The sequence below is a fragment of the Phoca vitulina genome, unplaced genomic scaffold (genome assembly GCF_004348235.1).
Source record: "Phoca vitulina isolate PV1807 unplaced genomic scaffold, GSC_HSeal_1.0 scaffold4, whole genome shotgun sequence".
In the NCBI taxonomy this organism is placed as follows: Eukaryota; Metazoa; Chordata; class Mammalia; order Carnivora; family Phocidae; genus Phoca; species Phoca vitulina.
In genome coordinates, this window is record NW_022589707.1 from 42018462 (window position 1) to 42045606 (window position 27145).

General features: G+C 42.6%; 1 long non-coding RNA gene across 3 annotated transcripts in view; it reads right to left on the reverse strand.

Annotated features, from left to right (window-relative positions):
- Positions 1-484: 484 nt before the first annotated feature.
- LOC116630941 overlaps positions 485-27145 on the reverse strand; it is a 41581-nt gene continuing 14920 nt past the window's right edge. For 2 of the 3 annotated variants that reach the window (XR_004299044.1, XR_004299042.1), the window contains exons 4-7: positions 8039-8237; positions 6906-7136; positions 5611-5745; positions 485-2073 (exon numbers count right to left, since the gene is read on the reverse strand). This is a non-coding gene — a long non-coding RNA (uncharacterized LOC116630941). Of the gene's footprint in view, positions 2074-5610; positions 5746-5953; positions 6037-6905; positions 7137-8038; positions 8238-27145 lie in introns of all 3 variants that reach the window. The other variant, XR_004299043.1, reaches the window with a different exon arrangement.

Here is a 27145-nt window from a genome sequence, read left to right on the forward strand (position 1 = left end):
TTATTACCCGACTTGAAAATGCAAGTACCTGGGAAGCAAGAGTTAGTTTCTCTTGAGGATATAGGAAGATATGAGGGGTGCCTGGGTGGCTCAGTCAGTTAAGCGTCCGACTCTTGATTTCAGCTCAGGTCATGATCTCAGGGTCGTGAGATTGAACTCCATGTCGGGCTCCATACTCAGTGAAGAGTCTGCTTGAGATTCTCTCTCTCCCTCTCCCTCTACCCCTCACCCCGCTCATGTGCTCACGCCTGCTCTCTCTCTCTCTCTCTCTCAAGTAAATAAATAAGATTTTTAAGAAAGAAAGAAAGAGAGAGAGAGAGAGAAAGAAAGAAGAAAAAAAGAAAAGAAAAGATCATTTTCTTCCTGGATCTTTATGTTTGGTAATTACATCCCTTCTCTGGTTTCGTTTATCTTAATGTGGAAAATAATAAAGATTTATTTGTAACAGAAATGGTAGACAAATATATGTAGTGTGTCTCCACCTTTTTAAAATGCAGTCTGGCAGGTGCAATGACATGCAGACATTAATATAATACCTAAAAGGTGTATAGTTCTCACGGGTTTACCCAGTCTTTGCCCACATTACCCTATGCAGATAGTCGGGTGAACTGAATTTTCTATAAATGGCTCTTAATAAGTAAATGAGACCAACTGACTAAAATTTGAAATTTGTAATAAGCCTACAATACCTATTCATGCGTCATAAGCATTAAAGTCTTTAAAAATAGTAGGTAGGGCCTGATGATTCAGAAGGCCTTGATTTGTTGAGCCCTTGGTTTATAAACTGGTGACCACCTTGGATGAAATTCTGCACATTTGTAAGTACAACTCTGACACTTTGGAGATAAAGGGTTATTTCAAATATTATGAGAATATACATGAAAACTGTGTCTGTGTTAACTCAAATTCTAAATTAGTTGCAGGGTGAACTAATCATTTCAAGCATTAAAGCTTGGCCTTGGGATGAAATTAAAGGAGAAACATTTAGGCAGAATCATCGGAGAATTACCCTCAAAGTAAGATGGCTAGATCCATAAATATTTTCCTAAGGGAAAAAGTGAAAGTATCATCAGTTTCTAATTCTAATTGAAAAAAAAAACCTAGCCTGTGGACCATAGAAAACAACCTTGTGTCAGAACACTGAATTATGTTTCTCCTACCTCTCATTTTCATTGTGACTAATATTTCCTAATATATTCAATGAAGAATGGTAAAGTAGAAATCTGCATTAGAGATCTCTGATTTATCAACCACGATAGATGTTCTTGTGTGGGGGCGTTATGTGAGTATCCATATCCCAAATCCATAAAGGCCAGCACAGAAGGTATTTCTGGAGAATTAAGGATGCATAAAACATAGATGTGAGGGCAGCAGTGCAAGAGGGAGAGAATTTTTTTAAAAGCAAGAGAAAAGGAAGAAGAGGATCCCACTCACCATTCCTGACCGCTCACTCTTTTCAGAAAACATTCCCTACATCTTTGCCAGAGATCACACCTCCCTCCCCATTGCCCCCAGGCATCCATTCTTTAAGCATTTACTAAGCATCTACTATGAGCCAGACCTACAGCTGGACCCCGAAACTACAGAGTCACACATGACCCCTATCCTCAAGGAACCACAAACTTCCTAAGAAATGGGCACAAAAACGAACAATCTGGAAAGAGCTCTTAGAGAGGAAGGTGCCAACTGCTGAGAATCCAGAAGAGGAGGTGATTCCCCCTGGTATCCGCAGCTGAGACTACAGGGAAGGTGAGGGGCCTGTTGTGGATAACCCCAGGGCATCAGGACAAGCAGTTTAGGCTGGATTCTGCAGTCAGAGAGGACCCAAGGCAGTTTTCAAATTGGGGGAGGAGCATGATCGTGTCTGGGGTTTGGAAAGCATGAAGCATGTGTCTCACATTTGATCTTGGGACTTACCCTGAGCAGAAGACTTCTCCAAAGTGGCTCTCACCAATAAGAGAGCGCCCTGTGTTCTAGATCAGTGACTTCATCCTGGGACACAGCAACTTCCTGTGCTCATGGATGCTGTGGGACAAGGGACTGCCAGTGAGGACAGCTTGTCTCTGGGTCGCCCTGTTGTCGGGAGGAAGGATGGACATCTCAGCCAGGAAGACACAATGCCCGGGCTGACTTCATGACTGGGAGCCAGACTCATCTAGTGCCTGGACTGAAAAATCGGGTGGCTCAGGGTCTTCTGTATCTTACAGCTCACTCAGGGGTTCTATAAAATGATTCCTTGCTGCTCCATATTGACTTATTTGCTCTATATTTCTTACTGCGCCCTCTGGCTGTGACCTACGATAAAAAGGCTTCTGATAGGAGTCCTGCTCGTCCCTCCTCTGCCCCCCTCCTCCCTCACACCCTGTGTCTGCAGCAGACAGTTGCGTGGAAGTGCCCAAAGACACTCTACTCTTTCTCCTGTCTTGCCTTTTCACAGACTGTTGCCTCCACCTGGAATGTTCTGTGTGAACCTGGCAACCTCCTACTTCCCTTTCCAGATTCTACCCTAATATAGTCTGGTGCCTGGAACATTTGCTGAAGTCCCCAGCAGGATGGATGCCCTCCTCTCTGTCCCCTTACACAATAGATTCTATTCTGTTCTACGCTGAACACATGGCTGTAATAAATCGTCTCACATCCGCCTCTCCCACTAGCCGATGAGCCCTCAAAACCTTGAAGGGTGGAAAATGTGTTACTTTCATCTGTGGTCTCCTCAGCTCTCAAACACCTCACACACAGAGACGTTTAGCCAATGTGGACTTTTCAGTGACTTTCAAGATAACCCTTCATGTTCTTCTATGCATTTCAGAGAGCTTACATTTTAAAAGCCCTCTTAGTTTTCCTCCTCAACACACAACAATCTTGCCTTGATTAGCCCCATTTAGAGATGAGAAGACAGAGGTTCAGAAACTTGTGGTGATCTGCCCAAGGTCACTTAGCAAGAAAGTGGCAGCACTCAGCCGTGTCTGGGGCCTTCTGGTCTGCTCCAAGCCCTCTGGGCTGCCTGGTAGGGGAGTGGCACTGAGCTCCAGGTCTCAGGTTCGAAGATGTACTTAGGACACAATCTCCATCCAGTGCCTAGGGCCACCCACATCTGCTCCTCTGCTCCTTTGGTCCTTCAGTTGTGGTCTGAGCCCCCTAGGGCCCCCTCACCCAGGGAAGGCCTGAGGGACGGCGTGCTGCAGGAGGTTACTTGGGTTGGCCTCAGGCTGGCTGACTCAAGCTCAAATTGTGGTCAAGTCAGCAAGCTGCGGCTGCAGCCAGGACTGCAGTGGGAGGGGGAAGGATGGGAGTTTGAATTACTTCTCCTACAATCCTATCCCTGGCATAGGCTTGCATAAAAAAAAAAAAAAAAATCTTACATTAGAGTCCATGTCCTATCAAACTGACCATAAAATCAGAATAACAGAGCCCAAATCAGTGAGATCTTTAGGGATTATGAATTCTCTTTATTTTAATTTCGTTCATTTGTTTTTTGAACGAAAAATATATTTGGACAGTTTAAAATTCCAAAAGCACAAGAAGGTAGAATGTAAATACTGTACTTCCCATTCTTGTCCCCCATCACCAATTTCCTCTGCCAGAGGTACTTCATGAATATGCAAGAAAATACACACACACACATACACACACACACACATTTTTTTCTCCCATTTTTATATGATGGGCAACCTATTTGAAACACTGTTCTACATCTTGCTTTGTTTTTCACTTGACAATCTGTCTTGGAATTCCTTCTGTATCAGCCCACAAAGAGGTGCCTCCACCTTTGTTAGAACTGTACAGTATCCCATTGTAGGCCCGTCCCCAAATTTGTTTAACCAGTCCCCCAGTGAGGAGCGCTGAGTTCGTTTCCCATCTGCCGCTGTTATAAATAACACTGCAGTGAGCAACCATATATATACATCATTCTGTTCACATGGGAGTATATCCATAAAACAGATTCTTAGACTTGGAACTCCGGGTCAAAGTGTGTGTGCATTTGTAATTTCAATGAGGAGTGCTCCCAAATGGCCTTCCATGGTTTGTCCTAATTTAAAATTCAGCTCGAAGTGTATCCGTGGACATCTTTCCCTGTGGCAGCCTCTTTAACATGTTAACCACGAGGGATGGTCTGAGAAGTCAGAGAAGCCTCGAAGACCCAATTCCTCTTCCGCATTGAGAAAATAAAGGTGGGAGGAAACGCAAATGGAAACCACTTCTTCCCCCCTGGGATGGCTATAACCCAAGCCACCAGAAAGCAAGTGGTGGCTGAAGAGAACTCTGAACTCTTTGTGCATCGCTAGTGGGAACGCAAAACAGTGTAGCCACTGTGGAAAACTGTTTGGTAGTTTCTCCAAAAATTAAGCAGAAAATTACTTTATGACTCAGTAATTCTACTCCTAGGTATATAAGCCCCAACGAATTGAAAACAGGTATTCAAACACTTGTGTGTGAATGTTCATAGCAGCATTATACTCAATAGCAAGAGGGAGAAACAACCCAAATATCCAACCACAGATGAATGGATAAACAAAAGGTGATATGGACATACAAAGGAATATTACTCAGCCACAAAAAAGGAAGGAAATTCTGACACGTGCAACAACATGGATGAACCCCCAAAACATGATGCCGAGTGGAAGAAGCCAGACACAACAGGTCACATATACCGTATGATTGTGTTTATACAAAATATCCAGAATAGGTAAACCCTTAGAGACAGAACTCAAATCGATGGTTGCCAGGGGCTGAGAGGTGGAAGGACTGGGGGAGTGATTGCTGATCAGGTACAGGGTTTTTCTTAGGGTGATGAAAACTCTTTGGAACTTGACACAAGTTATAGTTGTACAACACTATGAATGTACTAAATGCCACAGAGTTGTACACTTTAAAACTGTTAATTTATGTTATATAAATGTCATCTCAACAATAAAAAAGGGGGGAGTGGGGGTATCTTCTTGTCACTGTTTCTGATACTCTTGGCCACTGACTTTCTGGACCCCCCACTATGAAATGTTTCTCTGCACCCTCCCAGGTTGTTCCATCTGGATGAGCAGACAGGATGCTTGCCCAGTGGCTCAGTGGTAATGGAAGGTCACATATATCCGTCAACACCTTATGCTAGGCACTGAGCCTGGTGCTATACCTGCATTTTCTCGTAAAATCTTCACCACAACCCTGCAAATTGGGAGAGTGGAAGTATCTTGCCCACTGTTACTCAGCTAGAAAGTAGCAGAGGGGGACTCCAAAGCCAAGTGCTTTCCATGAAGCAGCCAGCCTCAATGTTTTACCCATCTCAGCAGGGATTGGGGACAGTAGGACCTTGCCAACCCCAAAAGTCATTCCTAATGACTCAATGCCCCGGGCCTTTGGCCAGGCTGCTCCTCTGGGAGGCATCGAGCTTCTCCTCCTCCTGAGGCCCTCTACGTCCAGCTTACTACAAGCATTTCCTTGAAGCCCAGCCTGTCCCTTCTTGCCCTCCCATTTAACATAGTGAATTGAGTTCATGGCACTCCATAAATACTAAGTGAATTAAATTGATCTCAGTAGGATGGAGCAAGGGAACAAAATGAATTCATAGTGTTCTGGCCTAATCTGAATTAGGTTGCTTGAATAAAATAACCTCACCTTATTCCTGCTGTGATATGAAGAGTGAAGACTTTGGTGTTAAACACTCTTAGCTTCACATCCTGGGTCTGCCACTTTCTTGCCTTGTATTCTCTAAGCTTTGGTTTGCACATCCATAAAAATGCAGTTATAAAACTGTAAGGAGGATTGAACAAGACAGTATGAGAAAAGCCAGCATACTTCATTCAAAATATATCTATTAAGGTCCCACTATCTAACAGGCAGCATATTGGTACAGGGGATTCTTCTTTTAATATGGTTAACATAATCCTTGAACTCAAATGACTTGCATTCTAATGGAAGAACAGACATTAAATAACTAATTGTGAACTAAGGGTCTTACCTATTTTGCTTGTGGAAGGGTGTCAGAGAAGGCTTTCTGGGGAAGTAACACTGGAGCTGAAACTGAAGGATGAGTAGGTGGAGCTGGAAAGTTCCAACAAAGGGCACATGAGGAGTGGGTGCAAAGGCCCTGAGGAGGAAATGAGCTAAGGGAATTTGAGGAACTAAAAGGGGACCAGTGTGATAGAGCCCAGATATCCAGGGGGAGAGGGGCAAGAGATGACTACCATTCACTGCCAAACACAGGGTAACCCATCCAGTTCTTCTTCTATCTCTAAAGTGACCTTAGTGTCGCTCACCCCCGCCCCTTCTATCTGTGGCCCTCCAGCTCACTCTCCAGGACACAGTCACAGGGGCCATTTGAAGAGACAAATAGTCAGATCACCCTCCTCTTAATGCCCTGAATGGCTGCCCATTGTTTCTAGGAGACTCTCAGATCAGCATCCATAAGGTATCTACCTGGTTGAGTACCTTCACCTCTTAGCCCCAGTAGGGCTGCAATAACACAGCCTCTTCTGAGGAACCTGCCCCACCCACAGCTCTTGTCACCATGTGTCCATGCACTGTACAACACAACAGGCCCCCACCCCCCCAATCCATCATGGCCAACTAGACCAGGCATGTTCACCAAACCAAAAGCTTCCCAATGCCCCCTGGTATAGAACCTAAAACATAGTGGAGAGAAAGAGAACTGGATCAATCAGAATGTCTTTGTCAGGAGTCTGAGCTAAGGAATTCCATGAGAGTGACAAGAAGTTGAAAGGGTGCTATGAGATCCAGGCAGGGCCATGTCAAGCCAGAGCCACAGCAATGTGACACAGATGGGGACAAATGCCATGAGGTAGCAGAAGCCAGTCAGCAGAGAGAGATAATGGAGCAAAGGCCCAGAGAGAAGCAGAGATGCAAGGAAAGACAGAGCCTGTGACCCCATAGAGAGACAGGGATTCCCTGACCTGGGGCACCTTGTGTCCTGACGGTTCCTGTCCCCTGCTCCAGGTGGTAGCTCTGCCTCATCCTTCCATTGTCTCCCCAGGTGAATCTTTGCCACTGGATTCTTCCTTGCTTGAACAACACTGAGGGATTCATCCATAGGATCCAAGCAGACAGTTACTCAACTAGGTCACAACTTCTAGCTCTTTGGCATCACCCTAGGCACACAGGGCTTACACATGCTCGATATGTACCTGTTGGGAAAAAATTAAGTGAATGAAATTTACATCCAAAACAATGGCTGGTGTGGTAATTGGAGATTGGTTTTCTCATTCATATCAGTTTTAATGGGCACATTCTGCACCACGGACAAGAAATGGCATTTTCACAGTAGTGAGCCTGGAACAAAAAGTCATGGAGGAAGGGGGTGGAAGGGAGGCAGAACAGAGCAGGTAGAGAGGTCTGTAACACCAATTCATATAGACCATTTACCTATAAGTAAATATCTACAGGTAGCTGTCAATCACTAAATTTGAGGAAGATAGTAGCATAGCACATACAGAGCAATGTGTACCTGGCTTAAGAGTCTACATTTTCTCTATTTAGTTAGTGGTGTCCATTCCTTAGATAAAACTTCTCACTATAATGTATAATTACAGTGGTCTGATATACCACTGTTATTTTTTTGTTATTACTATGTTAACTGTGTAGGCCCCAATCAGTGTCCCACTCCATCCTATGAGCACCCTCAGCTTGTAGCAGCCAGAGCTGGTCCCTAGACAGGGTAGAGCTATAACATCTTTAGGCACAGACGTAAGACGGGTCCCTCTGCCTCCAATTCCAACTGTCATAGCCACAGAGCCAAATACTTGGAACAGTGACCGGTTAGAGCGCTGGGGTCTTGCCATTAACTGGAGAGAGGGTCCCAGCTGCAGAGAAAAGAATCCAGTGTGTGGTAAAAAAAAAAAAGAAGAAGAAGAAGAAGAAGGAGAAGGAGGAAACAGTCCGGTTATCATTTTCTTATCTTATACAAATAACACAAAGCATCCTTCCCTGGCATTCTCTCATGTTGAAATTCAGGAGGCATATGCATGTGGGGTAAGAAGCAGCTTCAACAAACATCACTTAGCTCTGTGTGACAGAGGTTCATGCTCACCAAATATCCACATGCTCCCCTCCATATCCCAGCCTCCCTTGCGGTTGTGGGGCCATGTGACTAGTTCCAGCCTATGGACTGTGGGGAAAATTCTGTGGGACGTTCCAAGGACAAGGCAGTCCAAAGCCAGCCAGCTACCTCCATCTCTCTCTTGCCCTGCTGGAGTCTCATGGAAGGCCACCTGCTCCCGAGAGCGCAGCTGCAAGACAAAACAGGGATGCCTGACACACAACAGGAAATGGACTTTTGTTGCATTCAGTTGCTTAGATTTCACGGTTTATGTGTTACCACGGTTTATGTGTTCCAGCCTGTTCTGGGCCTTCTACTGCGAGATTCGAGGTAGGAAATCCCGACAGGTAAGAAACAAGCCTGCTTTCTTTTTCTTTTTTCTTTTTTCATTTTTCTTTGAGAGAGAGAGAGTGAGCACACATGTGCCAGCGTAGGGGAGGGGCAGAGGGAGAGAGAGAATCTCAAGCAGACTCCTCGCTGAGCACGGAGCACGATGTGGGGCTCAACCTCATGACCAAGAGTTGGAGATTTAACCAACTGAGTTACCCAGGTGCCCTGAAACAGGCCTGCTTTCAAGCTGCTTACAGTCCAAATCGGGAGAGCAGGCAGGCAAATATTCCCACGTCAAACGTTAAAGCTCAAGCCACAGATGGCAAAGAGATGGAGATATCTTTCAAACAGCCATATAACAGAAGCATGATTTGTCCATGTGAAGTAAAAGGCTGACAGGAAAACAGTTAAAGACCTATGAGATAAAATTCCGTTGAACAGTAGGTGTAAATGTGGTGACTGTGCAATCCTGAAGAGGCATGTTGACTTTTTCTGGCTTTGTAGTACAGAATATTTTAAAACATATAGAAAAATAGAGAGAATAGGGCCATGAGCCTTTCTTCTGCTCATCACCCAGTTTGAATCATTATCATCTACGGTGCAGATTTATCTATTCTGTACGTTTCTTTGCAAGTAGTATTTTTTTCCCCTGTAGAACTTTTTAAGTGATCTAATAATCAGTCCATAGTCAAAAGTCCCCAGTTGTCTCAACAAAAAAACCTTTTCACAGTTAGTTTGTTCAAATCAGGACCCAGACCAGTTCCAAGCACTGAATCTCATTGGTATGTCTTTAAAATCTGATTTCAGCCCTGATAGCTTACCGTTGCACACATTTTTAAGTGCCATTTACACACATTGACTTCATCAACATGAAGTAGTGCATTTTCAAGGCCCTGCCTACTCTGCTGTCACATACAAGCAAAAAAAAAAAAAAATTGGTAAACATCAGATGAAATGTCATAGGCCACCTAATCATGTTGGGTTTGCAGAGGCCAGACAACAACGTGTGGCCAGACCACATGCGGCAAACATACATGACATGTGACCCACGACAGGGGTCAGATCTGGGCCCAGAGGGGCCCTTCAGAAAGTGCCTACCTCAGGAAGAAAGGCCACACAGAGTGTGTATCCATCTCCTTAACCACTGGGATACATGGAGGTCCCATTCTAAGACTGGGGGAACTGTGCGAAAGGTTGTATTTTATCGAAGTGGAAAGTGGCTGTGACTCTGGTCCCTATCTTTGGTTTTTCACCAAGAATAAGTGACTCCCGTGAGGCAGTGGCCAAGAAAAGTGGTCAGCTGAGGATTCTGGAAGGAAGTGACGGTCAACCCAGGTTTGAGCCCGCACCTTCAGCATAATAACTGCAACATTATCAACCAGGAGAGGGAGCGTGTCCCAAAGGTATCATGGCCAAATTCCAAACTCAGATGATTACTGTTTACTGTTATTACAGAATCAGAGAGGATTTTAGAATCTGAGAGAGAGAGACAGAGAGACAAAGAGTGAGAGACAAAGAGAGACAGAGACACAGAGGACAAGAGTGAGGAGCGCCCATCCATTCATCCATCCATCCGTCCATCCATCCACACAAAGGAGAAGCAAAGGCAACAAAAGGGAGCCGAGAAAGGGAAAGGCGAGAACAGTTGTGAGGCAGAGAGAGGAACAGAGGGAGCCAAACACCATTTCTTCAGGTCTGACAGTTTGCTGAAGAACTCTGCTCCAAAAACTGCAAAAGAAACAAACAGGTAAGCGGCAGCCGGGGCCTTCGCTTTCCTGCAGAGCCCGCTGCCCTGCCGGCTTTGTGGAACCCCCACGCCATGCTCCCTGCTCCCCTGACAGGGATGAACAACCCGCCTTTGTTCTGTTTTCCCGGCTACAGTGCAAAGGAACAGGGGCAGTCAACACAACAGCATATCAGATGTGGATTACTGGTTTCGAAGGGGACCCAGATCCCAGAAACACTGCCAAAGAGATAGTGAAAAGGTCTGAAGAGAAAGCAGAAGGCTGCGGCCGGGATGATGTGCCAATTAAGAGGGCTTGTTTGGAGCCACTTCGAGTGGCAAGGCGAACAGTGCATGTAAATGATCAAAAGCAGGCGGGACCCTCTCCCATCAGTCACAAAAGATGCTTAAGGCCGGTTCCTTTGAATGCTGTTTTAGTAGTGGTCTCATACAATACATCTTAAGGAACATTTATACTGTGTTCACTGTGCATTCAACTGTGGCCACTTCAAAGGTTTAGCCAAGTATTTTATGGCCATGGTAAAGGGTTCTTATTGATTTAAATTACAAGCTTGGCTCCCGTCAGCTCCACTTGAGGGCAAAAATGCAATAAAATATCCCACAGCACAAGAGACAGACATATCGCATTGAAAATCTTAAGAGATCCTTTTCACTGTAATCACTCTCAATGATATTTATTTATATGGGCAAGGTTATCAGAGAAATTTGTCTACAATCTTTAAGCTTTGGGGTTTGTCTTGGTTTGAGGGTTTGCTTTTCAAAAAATGTAGTTCTGAGCCAAAGAAAGGTCAGAAGTGCATTCCGTGTCCCCTGGTTTAGCTTTCCACCACTCCCCGACTACTACCCAAATGGTCGTTCCAAAAATAGTGACATTGACATACTGGCCATCACGGCTGAGGAATTATGGTTTTCAGTCCTCCGTCATTTGCATATCCAGCAGGCCAGACTCAAATGAATGAGAGGTGTCAAGGCTTGAATGACAAGCCTATCAAGGCGATGGAAGGCTGTCCCAGGATTAACTGTCACGGAGACAAACTCCACTCTGGAGACAGAGACACGAGCATGCTATTGGAAGACTATAAAATTGAGAGGGGGTGTGAAGCTGTCAATATGAAACACTGTTGATGCTACTCACTAAGCCCCATGATCATCAGCACAAAGGAAGACCCCTTATGCTAAGAAAAAGAGAGAAAGCCAAGGCAGCAGGCTCTGGTCTGCTTCATTCCTGGTTCCTTTATAATAATTTGCCTGAAACATACCCAAGACGGAGCTAACCCCTGGACATACACAGAAAGTAGCAAATTACTATTATGTGTCTGACATTTGAAATAACATGTTTCTGGAGGGTTGGCATTACAAGAGTCATTTCACTTCAAAATGTTATTCCTAATGTAATTTTTTAAAATTCATAAGAGGCATTTGCTAGAATTCAGTGTAGCACTAAAGTCACTCAAAAGACAGAGGTCAAATTCATTTCATTTCTTTTATGTTTTCTTCTCTCTGCTAGATGAAATAAATGATTAAGCCTAGAACACTTGGCAGTTCAGCGAATGTGCTCCGTGGCACCATTACAAGATCGATTTTCTCAATACAGGAGTCTTTCTAGGGTGCACATTGCTTAGCTGACATCTGTCGCCGTTGTCATGGTAGCGCTCTCTCCAGCATAGTGAGAGGTCAGGCCTGACAGGGAAGGCCTCGCCAGCTCTACCCCAGTCACTTCAAGGTTAACAGCCAATGGACCAAAGAAATAGGCAATTATAGTACAGTCAATTCCGGTTAAGGAAATATCTGAGAAGTAAATATGTCTGATAAGTGAATGGAAATGAAACAGCCAATGCTATTGATGCAATCCCATAATATCAATATCATTTTGTGGTGCAGTTTGGTTGTTCCTTGTAAACCGTCCATGCTCAAAGAAATCTAGCAAGAGCGAGGATACGCAAAACTTCATTATGCTGCCGTTAGCCTCTGTATTTGAAGAATAGAATTCCCACAAATAGACATGAGTAGCAGCAGAAGAGCAACTCCTCTTGAAGGAAAAAGTGCAAAGAGGATGCCCTGGGTCTCCATCCCCTGTTGGTGTAGTCCTCTGATACTGCCTGCTCCATGGATGCCTGAATAAGATTCCCAGCATCTTAAAGGAAATCGACTTTAAAACAATATTTCTCATCGCTACCTCGTATTTACCAAATTTATTATTTATCAAGATGAAAGTCTTTTCTACAGTTTCAACGACCCGAAAAAATGTCAAGATTTCCAAGTTACCAACAGGTTGGAATTAATAATTTCTAATGATATACATTTCTACTAAAGCGTAACTTTTGATAGAGAAAAAGTATTATTATAATAGATATTCTTTGAATAGAATTAGAACAATGACAGGTGGAACTAAAATGTAAAGATTTTCAATTACAAGTTGCATAGCCTAGGAATTCAGTCACTGACAACCTCTGCAGTTGCAATACTTGAAATTCATTAGAGTACACACATTCACATTACCCACTGCTGATTAAATCCTGCAGTTAGTATAAAGAGATCTTCAGATTTCATCACATGTCTGAAAGAATGGCGATGACTTCTCTTCAGCTGTGAGATTTTGTTACTCACAATGAAGAATGGAAAATTAAGGGTAAAACATATATATATATATATATATATATATATATATATATATAGTCACTTGTCTCATATTTTTGTCAAAATATCCATGGCTATGATTGGTGTAGACCTTCTTCGTGACTGCTGAGGTCTTTGGTCAATCCTTGGTGCATTAAGAGGTGGGATCTCATCCAGCAAATGGTCAAGCCACACTTGCCAACTTGTCTCCCAGAGTCCTTGATAATACACCAAAGCCATTCATGTCTTCACGGTGAAAGGTGACTTAGCACCTGCACTGGTAAGCTGATGATACTCCCTGCAGCCTGATGGTCTCCCAACAACGAATGGCTTCATTTGAAAATTCAGCATTATTTTAGAAGGGTTATGTGTGGGTGCATGAAAGAGTAACCACTCAAATCAGCTTAAGCATAGAGAATTTTATTGTAAAGATGCAACAGGCGATCCTAAAGAGAATGGGAAGCAGAGACAGGACACAAATGAGATACAGGCCAAGTTGGAATTAGAACTGAAACTGGAAAACCAAAAACCAGAGTTATTCTCTCTACATGGATTTTGTCTCGGTCACGCTCTTCTTTCTTCACCTTGCTCTTTCAATAGGCTTCCCCTGCTTTCAACACGGTTTGCTTGGAACAAACTTTCAGTTCTGGCAGCTCCCTCATCTTACTGATGTCCAAATTTCAAATCCCCATAAGACAGAGCCTGATTAGCTCAGCCCAGGCAATGGATTGGTTCACCCACAATTAAGGGCCAAGTTGGATTTCACCTGCTGGAGTGGGGGTAAGAGAGGGCAGGGTGACGCAGTTTAGACATGACTGCCCAGGTCCATTCTGTCAGCAAGGGCAAGGCACATACTCCAAACATGTCTCCTATGTCTTCTTCAAGGACCCAAAGTGACATATACATTGAAAATTCCCCACATGCCCAACAGCTTTACTGATGAGCAAGAGTTCTAAAACAAAATGATGCTGACATGGTTATTCAACAATAGGACCATCAATTTGTGTTAGTTGTAATGTTGTCAGAGTCATCCCCATCAGTATAAAATGACCAACCCTGGAAAATACACACACACACACCTCCCTTGCCTAATCACAGAAAAAAAATAGACTCTTGAGCCTTGGCCTTCACAAAAGACTTTGCCAGCACTGCACCCCCTGTGCACTGTAGCCTGCATGTGCCCTGCAGTCCAGCTAACCTGAGCTGTTTTCTGTTCCCTCTGCCAGCCCCACCCTCTCCTCTCCTCCATGGCTCCCTGCACACACTGTTTTCCTTACATCTTCTCTCTGGGCCACACCATAATTAAATATAACTAACACATCGAGGCTCTCAAAGAAAACCAGGAAGTAATGAATGGCCCCTGGAAGGGGGGTATTTTCTCAAGCAGATAGTTTAAATAGACACTTGATGTCATTTGTTAAGAGAAAGCATACAGGGTCTGTCCTGGAGGGCCAGTTCAGATGCCAGCTCCCTCATAAAACCTTCCCTTGACTACCCAGATGAAAAATCAATAATCCCTCCTCCGAGGAAGCATTTATTGTCTCTATCACAGTTTTCCAAATGTAAGAACTTGTGGATCCTTAAACTTATAAGCCCACAGACCTCCATCTGAGAAACATTGCATTAGAAGTTAAACCCTGTCACCTGCGGGGCCATTTGAGACATGGTGAATCATGAACTTGAGACTTGAAATTACATGGCAGTTCTAAGAGATTGTTAGATTGACCTCCAGATAACCCAGAGTACTTTCCTACTAATGTCTAGATGATCATTAAAATAAAAACACAAATCATCATCATTGAATCTCAGTTTTAATACTCAATTTTCCAGGTCTGTGTAGGCTGGCATATCCAGAAAACTCTCATTCCAAATCAATGGGTCCACATGGAATTAACCAGATACCAGCTCCACCATTTTGATTTGACTTTGTAGCTCTGGCTTCTAAAAAACATCAAACATCCTCTATAGCTTAGTAAATTATATACCTTCTATTTACACTTGATCAAAGCCATAAATCCAGAGCTTGTTTTGGATGGTGATAGATTTCCAACCTGTTCACCTGTAAACCCAAAACACCAATCCTGGTCTTTTACAGACCCTGTGATTTTAGACCCACCATCTGAGCAGAAATGTCTATCATTTGCCAAAACAAGAGAACTGTTTCATATGCTCACAAGCTATCAAAAAAAAATACAGTATTGACTTCATTTGAGGGTTTTCTGCTTTTTTATCATCTCTGGTCCAAACTGAGAATTACTGTGGTAGAGATAGAGATAACTCTTTTTTTATCCTTTGTCTTATTCTCTGAGTGATTTTTTTTCAGATTTGGGCTGAAGCTTTTTTTAAATCTTTCATCTAATATATAAGATGCCAAGAACCATGCCAGACGTCTGAGAATACAAGTATCTAATGCTTTATGGGGAAGACAGATATGTAAATAGATCATGCAATGGGATAAACTCTGCAAATCAAGTGTATATTAAAGGCTATGAGAAAGAAGAAAAATATTAACACTTACTCAGGAATTTCAGAAGAGTAGTTTTTATAAAAGACCCTGTTTTCACTAACCAAAATTAGTACCTTTTTTCACTAACCTAAAGAAATCTGAAGAGGATTTTCACTTTTATGAAGAAAGCCATCAGTGTACTAATAGTCTTTCATAAAAGTGAAGTGACAAACTTTCAGAAAGCGGGGGATACCTGCATTGCTGCATAACAAATTATCCCAAAACATAGCAGCTTCAAGCCAACTTTTTTTTTCCTCGCAATTTCTGTGGGTCAAGAATTTGAGAGCTAGCTCAAAGTTTCTCATTAGGTTGCAATCAAGATCACTCACATGGCTGTTGGCAGGAGGCCTCAGTTCATCTTCCTGGGCCTCTCTGTCAGGCTGTTTGAGTGTTCTCATAAAAAGGCAGCTAGATTTCCCAAGAATGAGTGAACTGAGATACTGAGACAGAGACAGACAGATAGAGGGAGTCAGAGAGAGAGGTCCTAATCTTAGACATCACACACCGTCACTTCCTGCATATCCCACTTGTTTAAAAGTTACTCAGGTTAGCCCACACTTAAGGGCATGGCAATTAAGGCCCCATCTTTTGAAGGAAGAAGTATCAAAGACATATTTTGATATCATGAGTATTGAAGAATGAATAGGAGCTTTCTACAGAGAAGCTGAGAGAGAGCAATTTGGGCCGAAGGAAGAGATGTACAGGCATGGGAGAGCATGAACTCCAAGAAAGCAAGGAGTTCACTGGAGGTGTTCAAACTTATCTCAGACTTTTAATTGGACAAAATCTTACAAAGAAGCCCAATATGCAAACAAATAAAAGTAGCTCTGATGTGGTTGAAGCTAGGTGAAGAAGAGAGAGAGGGAAATCCCACTCCAAGACAGCCTTTATGAGAACTCCTTGGAGGCGCTAGTACTTTATGTAGAGTTGTCTGAAAACCACTCCTATATGCAATAGCTAGTAGTGCTTAGCTACAAGTACAAGGCAGTCTCTGTTAATCTTTGTCTTATCAGGTAACAAACTGTGTCCTTGTCCTATCAGTGACCTGTAACTGGATTTTAAAAATTCTCATTAAGAAGAGAATAATGATCTTGTTGCAGCACAGGAAAATTCCAATTTACTAATGGGTTATATTCCAAGAATTCACTTGTAAGAGGGTTCTTTAGAATTCTGTGTATCAGTTAGCTATTGCCACAAAGATGCTGTGTAACAAACCATTCCAAAACTCAGTAACTTAAAACAACTAGCATTTATTCTCACATATCTGCAGGTCAGCTAGAGATCAGCTAATTTAAGCTAGTGCTCGGTTCCATGGCTTTGCTTCAATTTGCAACTCAGCCAAATGGGTAGCAGCTATCCACGGAAAGCTCGTCTCATAGAGAGAGCAGAAGTGCATAAGGCACAAGAGGGCAAGCAGGAAAAGACAAAGCCCCTAAGGCCCTAGAGTCAAAACTAGCACACTTTGCCCACATACGGTTGGCGAAAATCAAGTTCCACAGATGACCCCAAAGTCAAGGGATAGTAAAATGCACTCCTCCTACATAAGCCTAAGGCAAGGGAGTGAAGAATTAGAGCCAATCATTCAATCTGTTAGCTTCTGGATGCATTTTTCCTTAAAAACAAAATTGTAAATTATAGTTTGTCATATTAGCTCACCAGAACTGATTTAATGCTAAGAGGAATAACATCAGTGGCCTGGAATCAAGTAGTTCTATGATGCAGTCACCCTTTTTTCTTTTTTCTTTTTTTTTTTTTTTTAAGATTTTATGTATGTATTTTGAGAGAGAGAGAGAGAGAGCATGGGGGGAGGGCAGAGAGAGAGGGACAGAGAGAATCTCAAGGAGACTCCCCATTGAGGGCAGAGCCCGAAGTGGGGCTCAACCCAGGACCCTGAGATCATGATCTGAGCCGAAATAAATGCTTAACTACCTGAGCCATCCAGGTGCCCCTACAGTCACATTTTTTAAGTAAGCCAAATTTGTCTTCCCAGCTCATTTCCTTATATCCCCTTAACATTGTTCCCATTTCTCCCCGTGTGCTCAGCATCCTCATGGCTGCCCTAAACCCCTCACCTCTGTGCCTCACTCATCCTTCACGTCCCTCCTCCCAATCATTTCAGCCACCAGTTTACTCTGAACCCCACACTGTAGACCCCTCCCAACTGGCTGCCAAAAGGAAAACCATCTGATTGATCCAATTCATAGTCACAAATGAATGGCCCATTGTTTCCTAACAGTCCCTAAGACATTTGACTTTTTAAAGTGGCCTGTCCCAAAGCCCAGTGATTCTCCCACTGGTGAGATTCAAGACAGTAAATACATCAGTAAAAGTCAAAAGGTCTGGGATATTTTCAGAAAAGGGGAATATGTCTTAGGCCTTCCAGTTATTCTCATTTTGTGAAGGAAGCGTCATTCACACGTGCGGAGCCTGCCATATTCACTTTATTACTCTCAGTTCCAATATTTTCTTTTCCTCTCTATGCTGCTACAGGGAATTGAACTCACCAGGAGAAGATAAATGTCAGTGTAATGATTTACATCTCATTACAGGACCAGTGTTGTTTCCCATTTTGAAATTTACTCTATAGGCCAAATCTTTAAAGACTTTCTTTTTTATCTTTCAACATTAAAATGACATATTTCAACATGAAATATGCCTACTTTGACTTTGGAGGAGCTTAATGGTTTGGCCCTTGTACAGCGTTTTCATACAAACATCCCTATTTTAAACGAACAAACAAAAATAGAAATTATTGTCTTGAGAACATTGCTGTTAATCATACATGAAATAATGTTTACTTTTAAAGATGGATCATAAAAAAGGATTCCAGGTATTAAATTTCAGTAACACCACTTTTCTACCCTGTTCAAATGTCTGTGTACAGAAAAGGGAAGTGGAAATATCATGTAAAAGACTAATCTGAATAATTTGGACCAAAAAAAAATACAGCTTTATTGATCTTAAGGTATGAATTTATGTATGGTTTTTCATTTCTGCTGATGTTTTCATGACAAAAAATAGCAATGCCTATATGCCGTGTGACAGCCTTATAATGTCATATTTTAGCCATTTGGGCAGCCTTTGTAATAGTCAATATCCTCCCCCTTCATTGTGCCATGCAAACTACAGTACCTAACATCAAACTACCTGAGGATGGGCCAGTAGCAACAATTATTTCTCTTCTTGTCCATGCAAGTGTCAATAACCATAACATCAACTTCAGGTAGGTTATGCTAGGTTAGGATTTGGGGTGTTGGGTTCAAGAGTTCTTTCTCACATTTTTTTTCTTACACTAGCCAAAGAGGTCATCCAAATTCCACGCTACCCAAGAAAGAATGCTTTTCTTTGCTTCTTAACAATCAAATTCCAATGAAGTCTAAATACAGTCAAAGCTCTCAGTGAGGAGAACTGCAAAAGGCAGTGTGTAATAAGGAATATGACTGGAAAGGTAAGCTCCACCCTGAATGGCAGAGTAGCCAATCACTCACCAGACATGAAGCTGCCCTTATTACTGGCTCATCTAGAGTGAATTCATTGGTTAATGGCTAAAATTAGTCATGGGGTTCAGAGCAATGGTTCAAATTCCAGATCCTACATTTACCAGCCAAATTAATTAACTTTTCTGTGGTCCGTTTTTTGTTTTTTGTTTTTTGTTTTTACCTGCAGGTGAGGATAATAGTACATACCTCTTAGAATAATTATAAAAATGAAATGAGTCCACATGCGTGAGGTGTTGAGAACAGTACCTGGCCAGCGTCATGTCATTATCATCATTATCTGGGGATTCTTCTTAGCCATGCTGGCTCTCTTTCCTCTTAACTCAGATATTGGACAATAGTTGAATCAGCCCATAGTTGATTCACATTCTTGAGTTCCTTCTTAAACAGTGCTATTGGGACTGCAACTTGGACAACCACTCAGATCTTGGCATGATCTAATAAAGTTGAAGATGCTCATTCCCTATGAGCTAACAATGCTACTCTCAGGCATATACAACGGAGAAATTTTTAGACCAAAAGACTAGATTGGATTAGAATATTCATGGAAATATGGTTTGTAATAACAAAAAAATGGAGACACCCAGATGGTCATCAAGAAAAGGATGGATAAATAAGTCTTAGAGTATTCACACAATGGAATAACAAACAGTAATGAGTATGAATAAAGTATGTTACATGTATCAACTTAGACAAATCTCACAAATATATTGAGTGAAGAAAAGTAATTCATAGAAGAAGATAACAGTATGATTCCATTTACATATGGCTCAAACATGGAAAACTTGTTTTTAAAAAGCAGGAGCATGAGAGGAGTTTAAATAATCAGGACTTTAAATGAAGCCATAATAGAAAAAAATCACATCATCAACATACAAATAGTTAGATGCATATCAGGAGCATAACATGCATAAAATCAGGTTAGGGGTTACCTCTGGGACTAAGAAGGACATTATTGGAGTCTCAGTGGTGGTAATAATGTACTGTATTTCTTAATTTGGGTGGGTAGATGCATAGACATTCATTTTATCACAAAGCCTTCTAATGCATATATATTATGAATTTGTAAGCATTTTAACATTTTATTCAAAAGTTCTTCAATGAAGAAAAAATAAATATAGCCACTACCTTGCTTAGGGTCCCATCCCATTTCTCTTGGGTGGCTCACCCACACACATTCATGGCAGCACATACTGAGAAGGCCCCAGTTCCCCCTCTTGGGTGCACCAGGGCACTGTTCTGCAGATATTTCTAGTTAAGGATATGCAGTAAGGTCAGGTCAGAGGAGCACTCTGCCTCTATTTATATATTTGTTTGTTTTCTTAATAGAAGAATGCAGTATCCTGCCAAAATGATAGAACACCTCTTCTCACAGAGATTACTGTACCCAGCACTTCTTAAGGCAGGAGATGGGTTTGCTTTCCCTATTTTGCAAGGAAGGAATGGAAGCACAAAACCACCGCGGTCTACTGGCCAACTGTTACCTTCACTCTCTTCCTTCCCATGGCTTCCATTCTGTTTTGTCCCCAAAGGGGCCTTCATGCACTGTTTGCCTCTATATATCATCCACAAGTTCTTCTGGAAGTCAGAAACTCTAACTCTTAAATGTAAGAACAACAAGGGAATGGCACCTCTGGGGTTAAAGCCCAACTTTCCTGATTACAGGTTCCGCAACGGAACATCCTCTAAATGGGACTTCAATCCATACATGGTGCTCATTATGCACACCAGGCCAGATGGGAGCGGGAGAGAGAACAAAACCAAGGACAGCTCCGGCCGGTGCTCACCTGCAGTAATGGGGACCGGTCCCCAGCCACCGGCCCCTCCCTACAGCCACCAGGGCTTCTCTTTGCATTATTTATTTATTTCTAAGACCTGGGGGTGGGAGAGGAAAGAGAAGAAGAAAAGGAAGTGATTTTTCTTCTTAATAGGTTTGCTCTTCTCGCTCTGGGTAGAATCAATGTGAGCGAGTGGAGCTGAACACACTCCCTTAACATCCCCTCCCCTTCAAACTGCTTCCTTCCATGGTAAATAATTCAGACAAAATAAAATAATCATGTGCTGGTAATTACCACCCCACCCCAAAAACGAAGGATTGCTGCAATGAGATCCCCCTGGATGTTGCAGGGGCCATTCATGGTGTCCGTGCTGGTGGCAAGTCGAGGCCGGGATGTGAGGGAGGGTGAGAGTCTGAAGGTGAGGGCAGGAGGGCTGTTGGTTGTTATTCCTGAGCAGAAGGGCCATGAAATGACATCTCTGTGCTTCCATGAAATGGCTGACTTTCTGCTAAGGGGTCTGGAAACAGCACACATTTAAACCGGCTGCTCTAAACCAAATTCTTATTTTTCATTCTAATTTCCATCTTTCTGCATGAGACTAAAGCTTCTGTGAGAGGCTCCACGGCAGCCCCCCTCAAAAAAAAAAAAAAAAAAGTATGCCTTTTCTCCCAGCCTCACCTCTTCATAGAATTTTTATTTTGTGAGTTTATTTCTTCATGTAAACACCTTGCTCACCTGTGTGGGCCTCACTGATAAGAATTTTTAGGTGAAGAGAAAGTGGTTGTTTTGCTTCGGAACATCAAAAAAGTTCAGGCAGAGATGGCATCAGTTACAATGTGAAAATAACATTCTCGACCCCACAGAACAAAGTGATAGCAACTCATCACAAAAAAAAGTCTCCCCTAACACAACTGTGCTGTGAGCAGTACAAGATAAGGACAGTGTGGTGGAAGGCATCTTATTTGGACACCAGTAATTTACAGGGAAATCTCTCCTTAATAATACTTATTCTCTGCAGATTCATCATCTTCATAGAGAATTAAAGAAGCTGTAAACAATAATTTTGAAAACATCATAGACAGGACTGTTATGATCCCAACTGATTATTGCTATGTGGCATGTGGCCTTTAAATAAAAAGCTGGACAAAGGTAACTGAACGCATAAACATGTAGACAGAATCCTGGCTCTTCTTGCTTGCTCTCATGCGCTGCTCTGAAGCTGGTGGGGAAAGCCTTCTGGAGTGGAGGCAAGTGACCTTCAAAGCCTGAGTTTTCCCCAGGCTGCCCCAATACACTGGGAGTAGTAATGGATCCCTTCTCTCTGATACCTTTCTCAGGACCAAGGGTGACAAAGGCCACAAGACCCTAAATCTGACTTGTCCAATATAGTAGCCACTAGCCACGTGTGGCTATTTACACTTATACTAATTAATTTTAAATAATTTAAATAAAATTTAAAATTCAGTTCCTGAGTCACACTAGCACATTTCAAGTGCTCAGTGGCCACACAAGGCTAGTGGTGCCACACATACGGGACAGTGCAGACATAGAACATTTCTATCATCTTAGAAAGTTCTATTGGACGAGGCTGTTCTAACATCAGCACACTGTGGAAGATAGATAGATACACTCACTACATGGCGGGGATGGGGGCATCTTTCAAAAGGGAAGGAACATGATCTCTAACCCTAAGTCACTTCTATATTTGGTGCAACTCTTTAAATAAGTAAGTATAAATATCCATGAGAAACAAGTACAACACCCAGTGTTTTAAAAATCCTCTTTCTACCCAAATGAGCCTTAAGATATAATAGCAGGGCGTTTTCAGGTGCTTAGTAAAGTTGTCCCTCAGTTTGGTTAATTTCCCTCTCCCATATAATGTTCTTAATAAGACAGTTTTTGGAGAGAGGGAAGAGCACACATCTTGGGTGAGATGATTTTTTTTCTATTCTAAAAAGAGAATAGTGATTCTGATGATAATATGACAATTTTGCATCAAAATACTTAGCAGGCTAGATAAGACATTCAGACCTTTGCTCATTTGGTCATTTTCCCAAACAGTGTTTACATTGAGGATTGCCATGTGCCCGGCACAAGGGTCAATTCTTTTAAGATTTTGCACTCACAAAGGAGATAGAAACAAACACAAACATAAAGAAAGTGCATGACAATGGCCATCAGAAAAGTGCTGGAAGAGAGAGGGCTTGGGGTTTTAGAAGCAGGGGAGCCCACTTCCTGCTGAGGAAACATGGCAGCTTCCTGGAAGAAGTGGCCTTTGAGCTGGATCTTAGAGCGGAAAGTGACTGGAGGTGTGCAAATTCAGGGAGACGGGGAAAGGAGGGGGACTGTGTTCGGAGAACCCTGGGTATCTCAGTTGAGCTGGGTGGTTAGCTAGGTAAAAGGAACTGGGGGAAGAAAGCACCAGAAAGGTAGATGGAGGATGTGACAGAGGACCTGAATGTTAGACTGGGCCAAAAACTGACCACCTTAACACCACCCCAGCTACCAGTGACGTGCAGACTCCAGCACCTGCCTTCATTAATGAAGGATGGTCACTTCATCTGTACTTGTAATTGCTTAGGAGCCTCTGTCCATGACATTCACCCCATGATTAGTGCTCCGTGTGATGGGAAGTCACTCTGTTGTCAGTTATAATGCTGGGGCCACCAACACCAGAATCCACTCACATTCCAACTTAGCTCCTCTCCTTTCCTCAAATGTTTACCTGATAGCTCAGTTCATCTTCAGCATGATAGATCTTTTACAAAAGGTACACAGTGACCCCAGGAGAATGAAACAAAGGACTCAATCTCCAGGAGCTGCAAGGGTAGTGGGCAGAACCCCGGCCCTGAAGCCAGAAACAACTCAGGCCTGGTGCAGCCGGGACGCTGGGCAAAGCATGTATGTGCTGTGACCCTCCGTTCCTTATCTTCCTACAGAGTGGAGGTAATGAGTGATGTCTGCCCTCACTCAGTTACAAAATACTGGGGAAACAGAACCTATTATTTCATTTAGATAAGCGTTCGGAATAGTTAGTGCTGATTCATCCTCTGACAAAAATAAATCCAGAATAACTTTTTCTTCACGAATAATGTCCTTTTTCTCTTCAAAGGAACAATTTTCCTTTTAATTGAAAGTTACCATTTCTTTTAAAATAGTTTATATCCACACTGAAGTTATTTTTTCTGATCTTTTTTGATTCACTTTCTTTCTTAGCTTTTGCCTGTTAATTTAGGAGAAAACAAAGGATTTATTCTGTGATTTAAATTTTGAAACTGGTGGTGAACTTCTTAAAATCCTACTGTGTGCTTAAAGTCATCTTCCTGGCCAGGGAGGATACAGAAGCAGTGTTGGGGGGGGGGGGGCACTCAGACCACAAAGACACTATAATCTAATTAGTTACTTAAGGTAATATATGTTGTTATATTTTGTATGCAATTACAAAAACAAAATTAAAGAATTACTGAAGGTCAAGTTGTAATCGAAATTACATGTGCTTCAGAGCATAGAACAATGGAGAATTCGCCTAAGATGGAGCAGCATAGGAAAGTTTGATGCACTAGGTGAGTTCTGTGTGAACCCTGAGGGACAGGCAGGATCTGCTTGGAGAGTGGGAAAGGGAGGGTACCCCGGGCACTGAGAAGTCTAGACAGTAGTTACAAGCAGCACTGTGACCTTGGAGCAATGAGGAAAGTGGCCAGATTGAGTGGATGGAAAACGCTGGAAAATCAAAGGAAATAAGGTTGGGTGAGGTTATGAAAGATTCAGAAGTTTAGCTCCTTTGAACAAATGCCTTTTGAGAATTTAAATTACGTGGGGTCATATGTAACTCACCACAATGGGTAGAAGACAAATAAGATGGTCTCTCTGGTTCGAGACACTAGAATTCTAGGACAGAGGACTAAGTCTGACAAATGACTATTTGCACCCACTGATCTAGGGGAGGCAAGGAACCTCCTGGGGAAACCCAAACAAATCAATAAACTTGAACTGTTTTTATAACTGTTGGTCAGACAATCTTGTGCCTGTCTTGAGAGGGGAGGGCATCAGAAGCCAGGTTGAGGAGGAGGGTAGAGAGATGGCAGGAAAGAACTTACTGTGTGGGCTGGGGTCTGGCAGGACAAGCCAGTCTGTGAAGAGGGCCAGAGAACCACATATGGGTGATGATCCTGGATAACCAACGGGGCCTGGTACCTGGAGCCACCTGCCCCAGCAGACCTGATCATGTCTATGTACCTCTGTAGGAACTGAGAGGGGGACCTCAAGACGTTCCTTTAACTCCACAGTGCTCAAATAACAATGCTCTGGGACCCCACTCTTACTGTAACGTAATGGAAGAAGCATTTTCACTTCCAAGAAACCACCAAGCAGTCACAGCGCCCATGGGAACTGATCATATTGGTGGGGGCAGGTCAGTCTTTCTATATCTGCACTTAAGCAAAGGGAAAAGGCTCTGTGGAGCAGGCCAGAAGTAGCCATGTGGGGAGGTAGCAAAGGCCAGAAATACTATGGTTGAATAGATGTATGACCAAAATATGTACTTTATCCCCCCAACCTCCATGCAAAGAGTGTAGCTCCCCACTGCTTGACTTTGGGCATGGCCAAGTGAATAGCTACCGAGAAGTGTTAGATTGGGACACAAGCTGAGACTTAAAATGTGCTTGTGTGGTGGGCCTTGCACTCTTATGGTCTGCCACCACTCTGAGAAGACTATGTTCCAATTAACCCCTTGGTCCAAGTCGAAGCAGACCCAGATCCACAGGACGAAGCAGAGCCAACCCCAGCCAGCCTGCGATCCTTGAGAATAAACGGTGTAATGTAATTCACACAAACTAGAAATCCAAATCATACAAATTTCAGAATACAACATTCCACAAACTGGGACTGTCCTTGCCTACCTTAGTGAGTGCACCTTTCAATAAACAATAACCTTATTGTGTTATTCACAATAAGGAATTGTGAAGAAGGGCCCACACAGAGTTGTTTTATTGTTTCCCATTGAAAGCAGTGATTTACTCCAGCTATGGCTAAAATAAGGCACAAATGCGAACAAAGCCTAAAACCTGCCCAGGCTAGGTTTTACAGTGGGAGCTTTTGGAACTCACAACATTCTTTTTTTTTTTTTTAAGAATTTATTTATTTATTGAGAGAGATTGCGGGGGGAGGGGCAGAGGGAGAGGGAGAGAAAGAATCTCAAGCAGACTTGGCGCTGAGTGCAGAGCCCGACGCTGGGCTCGATCTCACAACCCTGAGATCATGACCTGAGTCGAAATCAAGAGTCAGACGCTTAACCGACTGAGCCACCCAGGCACCCCCAGACCTCACACATTCTTTTTTCATTCAGTGCATCATTTCTTTTTTTTTTTACTTTTTATTTTGAAATAACTTCAGACTTACAGAAAAGTTGCAAAAATACTACAGACAGTTCCCATATTCCCTTCACCCAGTGCTAACATTTATTTGGATTTCATCAGTTTTTCTACTAATGTCCTTTTTCTGTTCTAAGATCCAATCCAGAATCCCACCATGTTTTGTCTCCTTAGTCCCTTCAAATCCATGACAATTCATTAGACTTTCTTGACATTTCATGTCCTTGACACTTTTGAAGGCTGCCAGTCAAGTTATTTTTCAGAATGGATTTGTCTGATGTTTTCTCATAATTGGAGTGAGGTTATGCATTTTTAGTAAGAATACCACAAAAACAATGTTGGCTCCCTCTCAGTGTATCATGGGGACAGGGGAGTGGAGGAAATTGATTACTTGATCGCTTGGTAAAGGGAGTATCTGCTGGGTTTCACCACTATAAAGTTACTGTTTTTCCTTTGTAATTAATAAAATCTTGAGAATGGTACTTTAAGACTATGCAAATATCCTGCTTCTCTTCAAACCTTCATCTCTGATTTTAGTGTCCATTGGTGGATCTTGCTTGCAACATTATTACTGTGGCATTTGCAAATGGTAGCTCATCCACCTCAAGCTAAAAGGGAAGCAGCTAATGAACCGTCCCTTCACTTTCCAACTTCAACCCAACCAATAATGAGATTTGAACTAAATGTGCAAAGGGGTAGGAAAGGTCCAGTTCCTGAAACTGAGAAGTCTTAGCCACAATTTCTGGGCTGCTTTGCAGAGTCGACTGAACAGCAGTTGACAGATCTTGCTTAAAAGGCAGAGGAGAACAACCAGGGAGCACAGCCAACTTCCATGCTAATCAAGGTGAATAAAGCCATGACATAGAACAGAAAACCACAGGACTCTGTTTAACACAACCAGGGACTCAACTTCTTCAGCCAACTACCTTGTTTTCCATTTGTAATTAAAGTCACAAAGAAGCAGCTTCCTTGTGTGCTGCCCACAAGCAGAGCCCCAGACAACATCCTCATTTTCAATACTTCTTCCCCTTTATCGCACTCTGCCTGATGCCTAATAAGCTGATTGCTATTTACTTTGGACCAACAGCTAATCTCTTAATGATTGATTTTAAATTTTTACAGTCATTTGTCTCTGGCAGGACCTGAGACTGCAAAAGGCAGTCCTTCCCTACCTGATGAATTGGCTTTTTCTTAGAAAGAAAGAAAAGAAAAAAGAAGGAAAGGAAAGGAAAGGAAAGGAAAGGAAAGGAAAGGAAAG